Source organism: Castor canadensis, chromosome 13, assembly GCF_047511655.1.
Source record: "Castor canadensis chromosome 13, mCasCan1.hap1v2, whole genome shotgun sequence".
Lineage (NCBI taxonomy): Eukaryota > Metazoa > Chordata > Mammalia > Rodentia > Castoridae > Castor > Castor canadensis.
Window position 1 is genome coordinate 79,358,617 of NC_133398.1, and position 17,036 is coordinate 79,375,652.

The following is a 17,036-nucleotide window of genomic DNA, read 5'->3' on the forward strand; positions in this document are numbered from 1 at the left end:
ATGATAGATGTTTTCTTTTTCTTTTTTTTTTTTTTTTGGCAGTATTAGGATTTGAATTTAGGGCCTTACACTTACAGAGTAAGCAGGTAGTTACTCTACTGCTTGAGCCACTCCACCAGCCCGAAAAGAGGTATGCCTAAGTAGGGATTGGCTGTCCGTTAGCCAGTTTCTTCCAGATAGCAAACTAATTTGTAAAACTCAGGACTAGCTACATAATTTGTACAACTGCTTTTAAATAATTAAGAATTTTAGCTGGGTGCTAGTGACTCACACCTGTAATTCTAGCTACTGTGAAGGCTGAGAGCTATAGGTTTGCCATTCAAGGCCAGCCCCAGCAAATAGTTTGCAAGACCCCATCTCCCAAATAACCAGAATGCAGGCTGGGGATATGACTCCCGTGGTAGAGCACTTGCCTAGATGTGCAAGGCCCTGGGTTCAATCTCTAGCCGTACAAAAACAAACAAACAAAAAAGTCAGAGCAAAATAGACTGGAGGCATGACTCAAGCAGTATAGTAGCTTGAGTTCAAACCCCAGTTGTCCCCACCACCACCAAATAAAGTAGAGGATGAATTTCCAGGAGGAAAGGGTTTAGAGGGAAATGTGGCTGTGAATGAGGCCTCTGGGGTCTTTTTTAGGATTTTGTCATGGTAGGACACCAACTAAAGGTTTTAAGTGGAGGATGAGAAGATTTCATTGGAGGATTTGGTTTTGGTGGTATTGCAGCCCTCGCTGGAGTTTTAAAATGATGACTGCTGGGTCCAGGTGGAGAATGGTTTAGCGGGTTATATACTACTGGTACAGTGCCTGTGTACAAACCATAAGAAGCCCTCCCTTTTGGGGTCCAGGTACAAAACACTACTTAGTCCCAGCGAGACCAGGGCAAAAGGCTTCAGGCCCCACAGCCATTACAGCCTGTGCTGTCATGTGTGGCCACCCAGGAGGGGAGAACAGGAGAACAGGGGTGAGCAAACAGTGCCAGTGAAGGTCCTTGCTGTCACCTGGGATGGTGCAGTGGCATTGGATAAAATTTAATGGCAGAGAGAGTGAGATTGAGTTAGTAGTGAAAACCAGTGAGAAGGTGGTAGTTATTTGGAAACGGTTGATAAGAGAGGGAGGTAACAAGGATGATTCAAATACTTCTGGCATAAACAACTGAGCGGGGTAGGATGGTGAAAGCGTTTATGGCGTTCCTGGAGCACCAGAGAGGGTTGGGTTGGCACCAGGTCGAGGAGGGAGATGTTTTGCTTAGGAGACATTCAAATGGAACTGTGGCAAGTAGAACTCCGGAAGGATCTGGGATGGAAATCTATGTCTGGGAGCTGTTGTATATAAATAGTCACTGCATGCAAAAGATCCTCCAAGGAGGGATAAAGTCAGAAGAGAGGGGTGCTGGGCCCACATGCCCACACTTGTGGGCACCTGAGAAGCCAGTTATGGCTACTAAGGAGCCAAGTAGCATGCATGGTAGGGAGGGAACCTGGGCTCTGATTTTTCAAGTGGAAATGAGGGGCTAGCAGGTGTTCTAAAGATGCAGTGGAAAGACACCACCTGGGTTCTGAGGAAATGAGAACACCAGTTGGAGGACTGGGCTGTGATGGAAGGAGGGAGAGGATGGATGAAGATGGCTTAGATTTGGGAACTAGGACTTCGAGAATTTCTCTTTTTTTGGCAGCATGGAGTTTGAACTCAGAGCCTCACGCTGGCTAGGCACGCACTCCACCAACTTGAGCCACTTTCACCAGCCTTGTTTTGGGGTTGGGTATTTTTTGAGATAGGATCTCTCAAATGATATGCCCGGGGCTGGCTTCCAACCCTGGTCCTACTGATCTCTGCCTTCTGAGTAGCAAGGATTGTGCCCAGCTCAAGGATTTCTCTTTTATTTAAAGAAGGAGGCAAAGCCACTGATGGAGTTCTCTGTGTTTATGTGCAAAGTCAGATATTTCTTCAACCAGTGCTTAGTGAGGATTTTCTTTTTAATTTTCATATTTTTCAGTGCTGGGGACCAAACCCATTGCCTTGCACATGTTTAGCAAAGGCTTTGTCACTAAGTCATACCACTAGCCCAGTTGAGCATCAGTGACAAGCTTTGTGGTCCACTGTATGGAACTGGTTACGAATGGTGGTGATCACCAGTGATTGTGGCCCTAAATGCTGGAAATAGCCTTTCACTACCTCTTCTGCAAGGAGACTTTTTTTCTTTTTTGAGCAGTTTTAGGTTCATACCAAAGTTGAGCAGAACATAGAGATTTCTTGTGAGCTTCCTGCCCTGATATATGCACAACCTTCCTCATTGACCTCCTCTAATGGAGTGACACATTTGTTGGAATTTACTACAACATCACAATGTAGTTTCACTGCCTTAAAAATCCCGTATTCCACCTTCTTATCCTGCCCCACCTGGTTAACCTCTTTTCAGCCACTTCTCTTTTCTGTCTCCTTACTTTTACCTTTCCCAGAAGGCCACATTGTTGAAATCATAGTGTGTAGTAGCTTTTTCAGACTGACTTACCAAGAGGCCTTGAAGTTTCATTTGTGTCATTTCATAGCTTGACCTGCTTCCTGCCCTTGACCTTGGCGACTAAAGGCAGAAGTCCTTGACACAGAGCTTAGTCTTCTGATGGACTTGCAATATCGAATGGGTGAGGCCCCTGAGGGGGAAGGCCTGTTCAATCCCCCTTCTCAGCATCCAGGTACACAGGCAGGTTAATGTTTTCAACATTGACTCTATATTAGTAACATGGAAAGCTTTCAAAACCTGATCTCCAGGTCAGACTGTAGACAATTCCATTAGATTTCTGGCAGAGGAACTTGGTTATTGGTAGTTTTGGAAAACTCTTTGGTCCCAGTGTGCAAAATTGGGGGCTACTCAGCAGGGGGGGCAGGCTCAAGTGCAGTTAAAGCCATTCTGCTTGTACTGAGCTCCAGATCTTGTTACCTGGACTTTACTGTGTTTGTCAGTTTTTAGTTTTTTTTTTTTTAAGTCTGGATTGCCTGTGGTGCTTGGGTTAGTATTGTTTCTGTAGGGTGCGTGTAGTGTGTCCTAAGGTGGCAAAAGAAGCAGGGCTTCCTTGCTCAGGTGCAGCCCTGCTCACTTGATTGTAAAGTATATAGGTCTGAAGTTTGCAAATTATTTGTTACGAGGTATCATCGAGTGGTTTAATTGTGTAAACACAAAGGCTTCGAATCAGTGCTGTACCCACACCTAACTGTGAGTAGTTACAGGTACACTCAGCTCTCCTTCCTCAGTCAAGCCATGAAACAGCTACCTTTTTGGATGTGCCATGTGCTCTGAGACAGAATTGCTGTAGAAGATGGTAGATTAGGTTACAGAGGCTTTAAAATGCCTTGCAGTGCCCTGGGGAGAAAAAGTGACCATCTGTTCTTCCCTCAGAACAGGGGTATCTGAGATCACAGGTGCCTGCATCCTTCTTTAATGAAAAGATAGGGTTTTGTTTGTGTCTTTTTTTTTTTTTTTTTTCTTTTGCAGAGGTCAGAAAGATTTTATTTGTAGAGAAGAGAAGAGAAAGGCTGTATGGGGGCCTGCAGCAGGACCCGGAAACCAGTGGTCCCCTTGTTTGTTTCTTGAGATGAACTCAGCTCTGTAGCCAGTGCTCACCTGAAACTGAATGATCCTCCTCTGAGTGCTGGGATTAGAGGTGTGAAGCAGCACATCTGGGTAAAAAGACAGGGATTTAAACTGCTGTCCTTTCTCAATTTGGGGGTATCTTAGATATTTGGGAATGGAGGGAAATCCAAGGGAAATATGAGGGTATCCCAATGAGATGATGAGGGATTACTTTGCAAGAGAAATTTTGGCCACTTTGAGGCATTATGGGAAATCGTTGTTTGGAAATGTTTCATTGTGATGTGAACATGTTTCCAAAATATACTGCCTTACGACCCAATGAAACGCTCAAAGAAAAACTGTACTAAAGCTTGAAAATAGAATTGTCTACTTTTAAAATCTTCTGAGGAGTATCAATGAGTTTTGAATCCATTTGTCAAATTTGCAATACTTATGTATTATTTACTTGCTATAATTTACCCGAGTTTACACTCCGAATTTCACCAAAAAGCTTTGTATTATTAGAAATATAGTGAAAACTATGTATCACTGGTTCTCAGGAAGCTGAGGCACAAGGGGATTGCTTGAGTACAGGAGTTCAAGGCCGCTTGGGCCACATAGCAGATCCCATGCCTCCACCCAAAAAAACCCCCAAAACCTTCAAGCAAACAAAAAACTTAAAAAATCAAGACTTAGATAGCAGAACCAAGCGTACACTACTGTAATCATACTAATAGACTTTATTTTCATCTTTCCCCCATTTTTTGTGTTATAATATACATGATTTAAATCAGTAGAACATACACTACTTTGTTTTTTGAGACAGGGTCTTGCTGTAGTCCAAGCTGACCTTGAACTCTGCCTCTACTTACTGAATGCTGGGATTACAGGTGTATACTACCATGCTCAGACCATGTAATTTTAGAATATCGAGGACATTTAAAATTTGCTTTTAGGGCCTGCAATAAAAAACTTTGCAAGCTTATTGTTATTGGAAAAATAGTTCTAGCATCTGGCAGGAGAATTCAAGCAAGATGCAAAAGGTGTAGTAATAATAATAAGGTTTATTAGGAAAGAAATTTAGCCAGGCACTGGCTCCTAGCTATTCAGGAGGCAGAGATGAGGAGGATCAAAGTTCAAAGCCAGCCGGACAAATAGTTCCAGAGACCCTATCTTGAAAATAGACATCACAAAAAGGGTGGTGGAGTGGCTCAAGGTGAAGGCCCTGAGTTCAAGCCCCAGTACCGCTAAAAAAAGAGAAATTTAGTATAACTAAAAGTGGAGGGGGGGAGAGAAACATTTCCTGCTTCATGCAGGAAATGGGAGAACAGACTCTAAATAGCGGCCCTCTTTTAGTCTTTTACTGCAGAGCTGGGGGAGTGCATATGGTCAAAGATAGTGGGTAACTGAAATGGCTGTTAAAACAGGGAGGGATGATGGTGGCTCGCCCAAAACACAGAAAGCATAGATGTGCCTTAGAACTTCCCTCTGCCAGACATGGTATTTTCTACCCATAAAAGGAGCCTAGGCGCTTGTTAACATCTCAGAGAAAAGCAGAAGCACGTAGTTCCTTTATATATATAATTTAGCATCTTAATAAAAGGAGGTGGAAGGAGGCTAGCTGCTCTGGATCTTCAGCCTTCCTCCTTCCAATGTCTTGAGTCTGGCCCTTTAAGTATTTACTAAAACGACACAATTTCCTGGTCTCATCCATTTATCTTGCCTCATTTATCATTTAACAACTTTGAGTCAAAGCCAAATATGTGATATACATGTGTTGTATGAATGATTTTGTCTCAAAGTCAAATGTAATTAAACATATGTAACATATATGTTTATATACATATATTTCTGTGATTTGTAGATATATTTGATATAAATATATACAAATATTTATAATAATTTGAAAAATGAAGAAGATAGTTTGACAACTTGCTTACCAGTAAACTTTAATTCAAACCTTCCTCTTCCTCATGATATACTTTTGTAGGTCACACAGTAGAAAATCAAATTGCTACTAGAGTAAAAATAAGTCAGATAAGTGCCCAGATTATGAAGAGTGATGAATATAGTGTCTTGTTTTTCAACATATATATTTTATCATTCTATAATGTATCAAATTATCACACTGTGTTCCACAAATACACAAGTATCAATTTAAATGTATTTATAAACTCTTCTTTACACAAGCTGCTTTAAGTGATTTAGACTTTGGCAGTGTCGTTTGTTTCTTACTCTTTTATCCACCAGTCTCTTCAAGATCTATTGTCTTCAAATCTTTATTTGGAACCAGCCTAAGGCAATTGGGTTGTTTTTAAAATATCCCTAGTGCTTCCACTGAGTTGGAGCACTGATCTCACACCTGTTATGCTAAGCCACAGTCATTGAATTCACTAGAGGACCCAATTCTAACACTCATTGTGCTAATTAAGAACCTCTGGTTTGCAAATTAAAAAGCAGGAAGGAGACCTGCACACGCAATGCCGCTTTCCTGAAAATGTTACTGTCTGAGGGTCTTAACTCCCACCCCCCAGAGGGTAGAGATGAAAGGCAATGGGTGCCTTAGTGGCTGTGTGCTTGCAGTGCTAAGGGTGGAACCCAGGACCTTGTGCATGCAAGGCAGCTCTCTACCTCTCAACTAAGGATAGACCCCTGCTGAAGTGTTTTTAAAGTAAATTGTACACAAGGCACTAGATGGCCTGTTTCCTTTCAGAATGGCCCATGTGCTGCTCTAAGTTTTATTAATCAAGTTGGAGAAATGATGAAGACTGTCCCTGGCTTTAAATATTTGCAGTGAGCATTATTGTCTTAAGGGCTAACAGAATCCAGCAGTACAGAATCTTGTGTTACTGCTGTAGAAAATTATTTTATTTTTTGAGTTATACGTTATTATAATAATAGTAGCATTGCAGGCTGGTCTCGAGAGTTCTTGCCTTCACAGGCCAAAGTATTGACTCATGAGACAACAGAGACAACAAGGTCAGCACGCAAAGTAGGGTTTATTAGAAAGAAAGGGAAAGCTGCCCCTAGAGATGGACGGGGGCCAGGAAAATCGGTAGCTCACTGTCACTTACAAAGGGGAGTTTTTCATTTGGTCCTTTTTGTAGGGGAGTCAGGACTCAGGGGTGGAGTGGTTTTTGGCATATGTTTGTAAGAATACACTCTGTTGGGGAGGGGAGTCAGGAGTGGTCTTTTGACATATCTCTGCAGGAACATATACACAGCCCTGTGAAAGCCTCCTGGTTATGGACCTTGTGGCATTCTTGAGGCATCCCCAGGGGGCCAAGACTTGTGAAGTCCCATGCCCCTTTACAGGATGTAGGGCTCACGGTCCTCTCATGGGGGATGGGAGCACTGGCTCACTTTGTCTTCTGATCCCCCAGACCTAACAGTAGTGGATCTCACTGTGATAATTCCATACATGTGTGCAGTGTACCTTGAGCTTTACCCCCTCCATGTTATTTCCATTCGCTCTTCCCGCCCACCGCGACTTTTTTAGTGTTTGGCAGGGTTCATTACGCTGTCTTTATATGTACATATGCAGCCACGTCCATCCATCTTCTTCACCTCTCAGTTTCCTTTCCGTTCCTCCTCCCCTGCCTGCTGATCCCTCCCCACAGCCCCCATAAACATTCATGGTCCATTTTCAGCATCATTTTAGGGCTGGGTTTCACAGAGAAGCGAGAGCATCCTGCATTTGGCCTTTTTGAATTTGGCTTGTCTCACTCAGCACAATCTCCAGTTCAATTTCCCTGCAGATGACATAATTTCATTTTTATTTATGACTGAGTAATATTCCCTGGTGTGAATGTGCTCACCCGAGTGAGTGTGTGTGTGAATGGATGGATGGATCGATAGACAGACAGACTGATTTTATAGCCCTTTGGATATATACCCAAGAGGAATGTTATGGTGGGGTTATGTTTTTTGAGGAACCTCCATACTGATTTCCATTCTGGTTGCACTAGTTTAAATTCCCACCAACAGTATATGAGGGCCCCACCCCCCTCGCCAGCATTTGTTGTTTTCTTGCTGATTGCCGATTTAATTAGGGTGCGATGTTTTTGATTTGCATTTCCTTTCTGGCTGAGGATGTTTAGTATTTCTTCGTATATTAATTAGACTTTTGTATTCTGAGAACTGTATTCATTTGCCTATTTGTTACTTGGATTATTTGTTCTTCTGCTGTTTTTGAGCTCTTTGCACTCTGGATACCTTATCTGTTGAATAGCTGGAGATTTTCCCCCATTCTGTGGTTGTCTTTTGATTCTGGTAACTGTTTCTTTTGCTGTGCAGAAATTTTTTAATTTGATCCAGTCAGTCCCATTCATCAGTTCTTGCTCTTATTTCCTGGATGATTGGTGTCCTATTCTGAAAATAATGATCTATGTCTGTATCTGCTAGAGTTTTCCCTGTAGTAGTTTCAATGTTTTAAGTCTTCCATTAGGATCTTTGATCCATTTAGAGTTGATTTTTGTACTGGGTAAGAGATGAGTCTAGTTTTAGTCTTCTGGATGTAGATAGCCAGGTTTCCCAGCAGTTTTTTGTTACTGTTTTGTTTTGTTTTTCTATTGTTGCTGGGGATCAAATCCAGGGCCTTGAGCTTGCTAGGCAGGAGGAATTCTACCACTATGAAGCTACACCTCCATGTCTCCCTAAATTGCTCTCTGCCTTCATTTCTCATTTACTACCCTGCAGACCCCACCCACACAGAAGACCCACTCACCACTCCCAGGGCTGGGCTTCCAGCAGGACCCTGAGCTCTTCAGAGTTCCCTTCAGCACTATAATGGATATATTGTTCCAAAAATAGTGTTTTATTGACCAAGCCTATAATTTTCCCCAACAAGGCTCAGCAAATAACCATAGTGTGAATTCCTTGAGAGCTGGAGTACAAGTTATTGATGTTTGCATTTTTCTCCCCAGAACCTAGGATCTGTTTGGTATAATAGATCTTCACTGTGGAATTGAGGGCATTTGAAGTGTGATTGTGAACTTGAAATAAATTAAATTGAGTGCATTGAAGCATCTGATAGCAAGATTGAAATGCTTTCTCATTTTTAATGTCACTCTGAAAAACTTAAATATTTATTTACTGATTTAGGTTTTTTGAGATGTGGTTTCTCTGGGTAGCCAAGGCTGGCCTCAAAAAGCTTGTAATCGTCCTTCCTCAGTCTCCAGAGTATTAGGATTACAGGGATGCCTGGCTCAAATCTCTAGTTAACTTTTTCAAGCCAGGTATCTTCTGGCACACTTAGCATCCTGTCACCCCTGGCTGAAGTCAGAGGCTCTTTAGTTTAAGACCAGCCTGGGCTGCATAATGATACCATATCTCAAAAAAATCCAAATAAAAAAGATCCGAACAAAGGTCAGATAAGAGAAAATATAAGAGGTTGCTAATACTATTCCTCTGAGTTGCTGGGATCAAAGATGCACCACCATACCCAGCTTGTTGGTAGAGATGGGGTCTCTGATAACTTTTTGCCGTGCTGGCCTTGAACTCAGGCCTCTATCGCCATGCCTGGCACCCCTTATTCTTATTCAAAAGTCATATATTTCAACCAATTAAATTAGTGGCTGTAGTTATATAGCATATCAAAATCTCACACGATACCCCATTAGTATGTGCAATTTTTATGTTTCAGTGGAAAAAATAAATGAAATTTAAATTTTTGAAAAGAAGCTGAGGTTTGGAGAGGTTATGACCTCCTGAAATTGAGACAGTAAACCATGATTTCCATGTGTCCTGCTGGGGCTGTCTGGCTCCAGAATTCACTGTTGTCACACTCCTGCTGCCTATGTGGAAAGCAACTTGGGAAAATATTCAGCCACTGGTAATCAAAGGAACGCAAAGGGAAACCTTGACAATGTATTACAGCTGCAATATTGACAGAAGTAATTATACAGCCTATGCATGAGAATACATCATTAAGATAATTATGGGTAGATATAGAGGAAATGTTACTGTACCATGACTGCTGCTAGAGTAAGTTAAGAGTGATCCATTTGGATTATCACTAGGGGAGGCGGCAGTACTGGGGTTTGAACTCAGAGCCTCTTGTAGACAGGCAGATAGCTGATCTACCACTTGAACCGTGCCTGCAGCCCCAAGTACAGTCCATTTGGAAGGCACACAAGAGGCAGAGAGATTTGTAAATTCTGACCTAAGAACCCTGCTCCTGGGAATTTCAAGGAAATCCTTTAAAAGCAAAAGAAGACAAAGCTAGGACTACACCAGGATATTCATAGCTTGTGTTTATAATAGTATAATTTGGAAATACCCTTATTGTTCAACTCCAAAACACAAACTATGGTGAAGGCACCGAAGATTCTTTGCTATCCAGTATCTGTCAAAAGTGGAGCAGAAGACTAAATCCTCTGCTGATTTGTTTGAGTAAACTGGGGAATCTGTAGCATTCACACACACAGGCGGACACGGAACAGGAGCGCAAACCAAGGGTGGGGTGTTGCTCAGTGGTGAGGGGCAAGGCCCTGAGCTGGATCCTAGGTGGAGGGTAGGTGGGGGGTGGATAAAATGGGATTGTAAATGTCCCTTTGTTTTTGAGAAATTATTTTTACTGTAACACTTCACAACGTGTTCCATTGAAGTTATGTCGGAGCCTTGCTGCCCTTTCAGCCTCAGTCTATAATTTCTTTAAAAAGTCAACTGAAGTAAAAGTTAAAAATTGAAATGTTGCAACAGTGTTTGAATAGACAACTCCCCTGCCTCAAGGGAAAAAAAAGAAAAGATTTCAGCTTGCTGAATGGTTTCAGGAGGATCTGCTCCCATTTTCCTACCCCATAGTCACGTTTTTATTTGGGAGCTTTCTGTTTTAATGGGCTTAAATGGGCTTTTTCTGCACACACTCAGGCAGAACTCAGGTTCAGGTCTATAACCCTGGATGATACAGAGTTACATGCATTCACTCTAACAGCACAGCAGACCACCAATAACTTTTTCCTACTTTTGAATCACCTCTCTTTTCCTTTTTTTTTTTTTTAACTTTTGGTGGTACTAGAATTTGAACTCAGGACCTCATACTTGCTAGACAGGTGCTCTACCACTTGAGCTATTCTGCCTACCCTTTTTTGTATTGAGTCTTTTTGATAGGGTTTTGTCAACTATTTGCCTGGGCTGGCTTTGGACCATGATCCTCCTGATCTTTGCCTCCTGTATAGCTAGGAATACAGCAGTGAGCCATTGCTGCCCGGCTGAGCCACCTCTCTTTAATAGGGGTGATTCTTCTAGTTGCCGGAGAGCTGCAGGCACTGTTAAAGTATATCGGGGTTGAGGTGGGCAAGGACTTAGCTGTGTTATGGGCACTGAGAGATGAAACAGATTATTGGTCATCTGATGGCTGCAAGAAAACAAGGAGAGAAATGCTTCATTCCAGGGATTAGTGATAATTTAAAATTCGACAACTACTTAAATCAAATGAAAATGCAAGATGAGGTTTGCAGCTGGAAGGGTGCATTCAGTGCTCTGATCAGAGCCCCCTGAGTGCCTAAGCGGTAGTAATTGTCTTAGGGGACAAGTAACATTCATATCTGCAGGAAGGTGGGGGAGAGGGAGGCTGGGGTTCCTCGGAAGCCCAGGAGGCAGGGCCGAGTATCATTAAAAGTTGTCCATCACTGAATCCTGTCTTGTTCTTGGTGACACATAAAGACTGGGCTGTTCTTTCTCTTGGCTCCCCCGGCATCATGCCAGCACTGATTTATCCTCTTAACTGCTGGTGAACCTGAGTAGATGACCACATGCAAAGCAGCTAAAGCCTCAATTTCCTAAACTGTCAAGTGAGGATAAAAATAACTACTTCCGGGGTAGTTGGGAGGACTACGTGAAAACATGCAACGTACGTGATAGTTACTAATCTTCCCAATTTCCTAAATTCTCGGGTAACTTTGATGGTATCAGCATGTCCCATTAGATAGCTTTACAGGAAGTAATAACAAAAAAGAAGCCACCAGAGTCCCCAGTATATCAAGTGCCTATCAGTTTCAAAAGCCATCCAGGTGAAGAACAGAAGTTTTCAGAGCGTTTGGCCTTGTTGCCAGGACTTCTGTCATCCCCACGTCTCTTGACAGTCCAGCTCCCCCTCCATCAGACACCTGCTAAGGACAGCTGAGTACTTTGTCACTCCGCAATCGGGTGTCTCCAACTGAATCCAACCCCTCCTTTGCACAGGTGAGGAGCCCAAGGTCAGAAAGGTCAGAATTAACACTGGGAACAGGATTGGAACAGTAGCCAGTTTTTGAGGGGTTTTCTATGAGTATGTATTCTGTAGACCCCAACAGCAAGTGCTCTCTCTTAGTTACCCCAGTGCTGTAATTTGGAGCCTCGAAGTATGGAAAAGACTGAGCTAGAAGGCACATTTTAACAATGGCATCCGGATGCTGCCTTATATTTCTGTTGGGGGAGGGGGATGTCTTTTGAAATAATTGGGATATATTTTTGAGTCGTGGCTAATTGAATAAGCTTTGCTAGTCCCAGGGAGCAGCGTGGGGCAGGGGGACGGGAGGAGGGGGAGCAGGGGTGGGAAAGATGCCCAAGAGCAGACCCTGACCCACAGGTCCTACCAGAGTACATGCATGGCTCTGCTCACAGTTATATGGGATTCTGTGCTAAAGTGACAGCAATGGTGACAACCCCTGTTTATTGAGTATCACAGTCCTGGCTGCTTTATCGGTTGTTACCAAATGAGGTGGAATTTTGGGGGGAGAGGAGTGCTGGAGATTGAAACTGGGGCATTGCACATGCCAGGCAAGCTATATCCTCAGCCCCTTGAGCTCCATTTTTTTTTTTTTTCAGGTGAGGAAAGATTAAGCAATTTAGCAAAGCCTGACAGTAGGAAGTGGCAGAGTGAAGATTTCTGTTTATTTCTGTTTGATGTCACACTTCTGCCTTGTCTCCTAGCCTTAGCCCAAGAGTGGTGTTAGATTTCAAGGAAAGGGGCTTGTGAGAGAGACACATGGAAAAGCTCGAGCTGGACTTTGAACACGGTAGAGGAAGTCAGACAGTGCATGTTGCGTCCTTGCTAATGGTTTGTCTGACACTTTGTCATTTGGAATGAGCATTCTTAGATGTAGCAAACCAAAACTTCAGAATTTGGGGGCTACTGCGAAAACCAGGAAAGACTGTAAGATTTTGGTGGTAGAATTTCTGAGACAAAGAGCGTTTAAGAGACTGGAGTGTTTGAAATTGGATTTGTTCAGAATCCCCAGGACCTACCATCTGTGTGACAAACAGGATAGATTGCGATGTCACCCAGCTCTGTAACCTCAGGGTGGAAAATCCAGGGCCACCATAAAATGTGTCTGTTAATGAATTGTTCTTAACACGTGGCCTACTTTTCTCATCCTTTAAAGTGAGCAAAATTAACTTAAGTAACTTTCCAATCTAAAACTGTGTTTCCATCAAACTGTTGTGGCCCTGTTCAGTCTTATAAAAACCTACCAGGACAAAAAAAAAATGTATGATGCTTCAGTGTGGAATTTTGAAGAGGACAGTGAGATGTTTTATAGTCCTTTTTGACCACCATGGCAATGAGGTTGAGGATTCCTTTTAAAAACTATTTGTTTTCTCTGTGTACATAAGTAGATATCATTCTGTTTGGCCTATCACTCTGCTTCTGCAAGTGAACTCTGCTGCCTCAGGATGGGTTTTTTGTTCCCATGTAAAGGTAGTTTGGCTATGAATCAGACTTCAAGAAAATTGGGTAATATTAAAGCCACATAGTCTAGATAGGAAATACACTGATCTTTGCCAAGGAGTCAAATATGGTCTTTGTTCTTGATCTCTAAATTTTCATGACACTGGCCTGGAAAAGGTCTTTTATTTTTTTTCCTTCAGATAAATTGGGAGGGGGGGTGTCATACCTACCTATATCCTCCTAATAGATTTCCTTCAATATCTGTCTTCCTTGAAATTAAGAAGCCTCTTCTAAAGAAGATTCTTTGGATCTGGAGTGTAGCTCAGTAGTAGATACTTGCTTACTGTGAGTGAAGCCCCAGGTTCAAGCCCCAGCACCACAAATCAATAAGTAGCTAGATAAGTAGCAATTATTGTAGCTTGTCCTAAATCCTAATAAAGCAGTTAAAAGCCAGCAGTGTTGAAGTTAAAACTCTCAATGAGGAAGCCAGAGTCAGTCTGCTCATAGAGTCATATAGACATCTACACTGTCCTTTGTAGAACTCTAGAACCTTTTTTCTTCTTTTTTGTTGGTGGTACTGGGGTTTGAACTCAGTGCTTCAAGTGTGTAGAGGTGCTCTACCTCAGGAGCCACACCTCCAGCCCTGTAGAATCTTTCTTTATCATGTTAGACAGTAATTCCCCTTTTACCCTTCCCACAGCCCCTGGAAATCCCATTTGCTCTCCCTCTGAATTTAGTCCTGTAAGTAGAATCATACGGTGTCTGTCTTTTGTGTCTGGCTTATTTCAGCTAACTTTCAAGGTACATTCATGTCATAGCATATGTCAGAAACTCATTTTCTACAGGGCGCTAGGAGCTCACACCTGTAATCCTAGCTATTCAGGAGGAAGAGATCAGGAGAATTGCAAAAAACACCATCACAAAAAAGAGCTGGCAGAGTGACTCAAGCAGTAAAAGCTCCTGCCTAGCAGGTGTGAGGCCCTGAATTCAAAACTTCACTTTCCTCTTCTTGATTGTTATTTCTGCGCATAGCCATCTCTGCTTCTCTTTCAGCTTTTTTTTTCCCCCAGTACTGAGACTTGAACTCAGGGTCTGCTCTTTGAGCCACTCCACTAGCACTTTTTTGTGATGGGTTTTTTTCAGATAGGGTCTTGCGAGCTATTTGGCCAGGCTGCTTCAAACTGTGATCCTACAGAGCTCTGCTTCCTGAGTAGCTGGGATTACAGGCGTGAGCGACTGGAGGCTGACTTCTTTTGCTTCATGCTTCTGCATCCTGAGCAATTGTCAGTGAACCAGCATGAAAAAGAATGTGTGCATTTCTCTCTAAATACCTAAATTCCACCCACTGGCCAAGATTCAGATCAGCTGAATCAAGGCAGCCTTCATGAATTCTTTTTTTTTTCCCACTCCTGTTGGACTTACAGGTTGCCACTTTGTGGCATACACTGGTGTGTTTTATGTTTCCTGGAAATGAGGTCCTTATTTTAAGCAGTTAGAAGTACACATTGTCTGAAAAAAGCAGATATTCCTACAAGAGTGCTCAGAAATGTAGTTGTGAGATTTTTACCCTAGTTGAAATCTGACACCGTTTTTGTGGTGTTAATGTGCCGGTGTGAACTGTTGTGGGCCAGTGTCCTTGCCTTCACAGATCTGGGATCTGGCTCATGAGGCAGCTGATTGATTTGTGAGCCAAAGCCGGCTACAGCTAAAACAGTCCAGCAGAGCCCAGAAACTGGTGGCTCCTTGCTCAGGTGAAGGCTGGGTTTTTTATGGACGCTTTAACTCTGGGTTAGGTGGATTTTTTTCATTGGCTGTGGATTCACAGACTTTCTTAGATGAACTGGTTTGTTTCCTCCTATTGGGGGAGGGGAAACAATCTTGAGAGCATTTTGCACATCAGCCCTGTGGCTGATCTATCAGACCCTGTATCTCCTCTTCACGATGCAGGAATGCAGGTTTACAACTCCTTCTCAGGATGCAGGAATTACAGTGCTCTCCATGGGGGATGGGATACTCACTCATCTGCCTTAGGTCTCCACACCCAGCAGTGGATACTGCAGAACACTCAGGACCTATGGATGAAGGCTTGGTTATTTTCTGTAGTGACAACAGTAGCTGACAATTGCTTTCTTCAGCCCTGATTCCCACAGGGTGACTCAAAGATGCCCCGGAGATAACTGTATAGACAGTAGGTTGCATTATGGGAAACCCTGAGCCTAGGGAACTCATGTGTGCTGTGCTTTGCTCCAGGAAACATTTATCTTATTTTTACTTTCTTGGTTTTTTTCTCTGGGGGTGGGGGCAGTGGAGCAGTGCTGGGGGTGGAACCTAGAGCCTCACATGCTAGGCAGGTGCTCTATCAAGTTACTGAGCACACTGTCAGTAAGAAGGCCCTTTGCTTGGGAAGGGAGCAACACTTCTCTTTTTGAGGGGTTTGATATAAAGATAACCTGGAAGAAAACAGTCATAACACAAAGACAGTCCTCACTCAACAAACAGAAATGCAGGAGCCATGATGGATTGTCTCCCATAGACTCGTAGCCAGTGGCCCCCAGGACTTCAGATTCCTCATTGGCCAGTAGAAATATGTGAAACACAGAATTTTTTAGAAGCAGTATTTGAGGAAAAAAAAAAACAGGTAAAATTAATTTGAATACAGATTGAGCACCTTGGATCTGATACCCAAAATGCTCTGGAATCTGAACACCAACATGACACAACAAGTAGAAAATTCCATCACTGACCTCACGTGGCAGGCCTATTCCAACACAGACACACTAAGAATAGTTTCTGAAATTGCCCTCAGGCTAGTGGCTAAGGTGTATTTGTATCGTAAATGAATTTTGTCTTTAGACTTGGGTCCTATTCCCAAGATAGCCCACATTCTCAATGTCAAATATTCCAAACTCTTAAAAAAAAAAAAACCCAAGCCAGGCACTGGTGGCTCATGCTTGTAATCCAGCTACTCAGGAGGCAGAGATCAGGAAGATCAAGGTTCAAAGCCAGCCCAGAAAAATAGTTCATGAGACCTTATCTCGAAAAAAATCCATTACAAGAAAAAGGGCTCAAGGTGTAGACCCAGAGTTCAAGCCCTGGTACCACACACACACACACACACACACACACACACACACACACAAAATGCAAATGCTTTTGTTTCCAGCATTTCAGATACGGGATACTCAATCTATACTATTTTTAACCTACTATATAAAAATGTTATTTTAGTATATATGCATAAAAAATTATTAAATATAACAGTGATAACATGTGTCATATCTGTATTACAGTACAACAATAGTATCTTACAAGATAAGAGCATTAAAGTGAAATGTAAAGTTACAGTTGTATTTAAGGGAAGGACATTTTATACTGCTTCAGTTTTTAAATTAAATTGTTACTAATTGAAACAGAATTTTAAAAGTTCATTTCCTCCATCAGACTAGTCACATTTCAAGGGCTCTTTGTCACACATGACTGGACAGCGTAGCCCCACAGGTAGCCATGTGCAACTTACTGATTTCTTTGAGTGTATATGTTTGTACTGTTCTAAGATTTTCCGAAATTTTAAGTTCTTTCTAATATTAAAGAGGATTAATTCCCTTTCACCTCCATGTCCCCACCACATTACACTCACTTTGTAGCCCTGTCACGTGTCCCTCCATCAACTATTCCAAAACGTCCTTGGTTTTTAACACTCTTTATACTCTTAAAATTTATTGAGAATTACTGGGCACCTGTGCTCATGCCTATAATCCCAGCTACTTGGGAAGCAGAGAACAGGAGGGTCGAGGTTCGAAGCCAGCCCTGGTAAATAGTTT

General features: G+C 42.5%; 1 protein-coding gene and 1 non-coding gene across 8 annotated transcripts in view; both read left to right on the forward strand.

Moving 5' to 3' along the window:
* Window positions 1-17,036, forward strand: part of Gcnt1 (glucosaminyl (N-acetyl) transferase 1) — a 50,019-nt gene that overhangs the window by 14,150 nt on the left and 18,833 nt on the right. The window lies entirely within an intron of this gene.
* LOC141416052 (small nucleolar RNA U85) lies at window positions 10,664-10,925 on the forward strand. The gene has a single exon (XR_012440977.1). It is a non-coding gene; the product is annotated as a small nucleolar RNA U85 (small nucleolar RNA).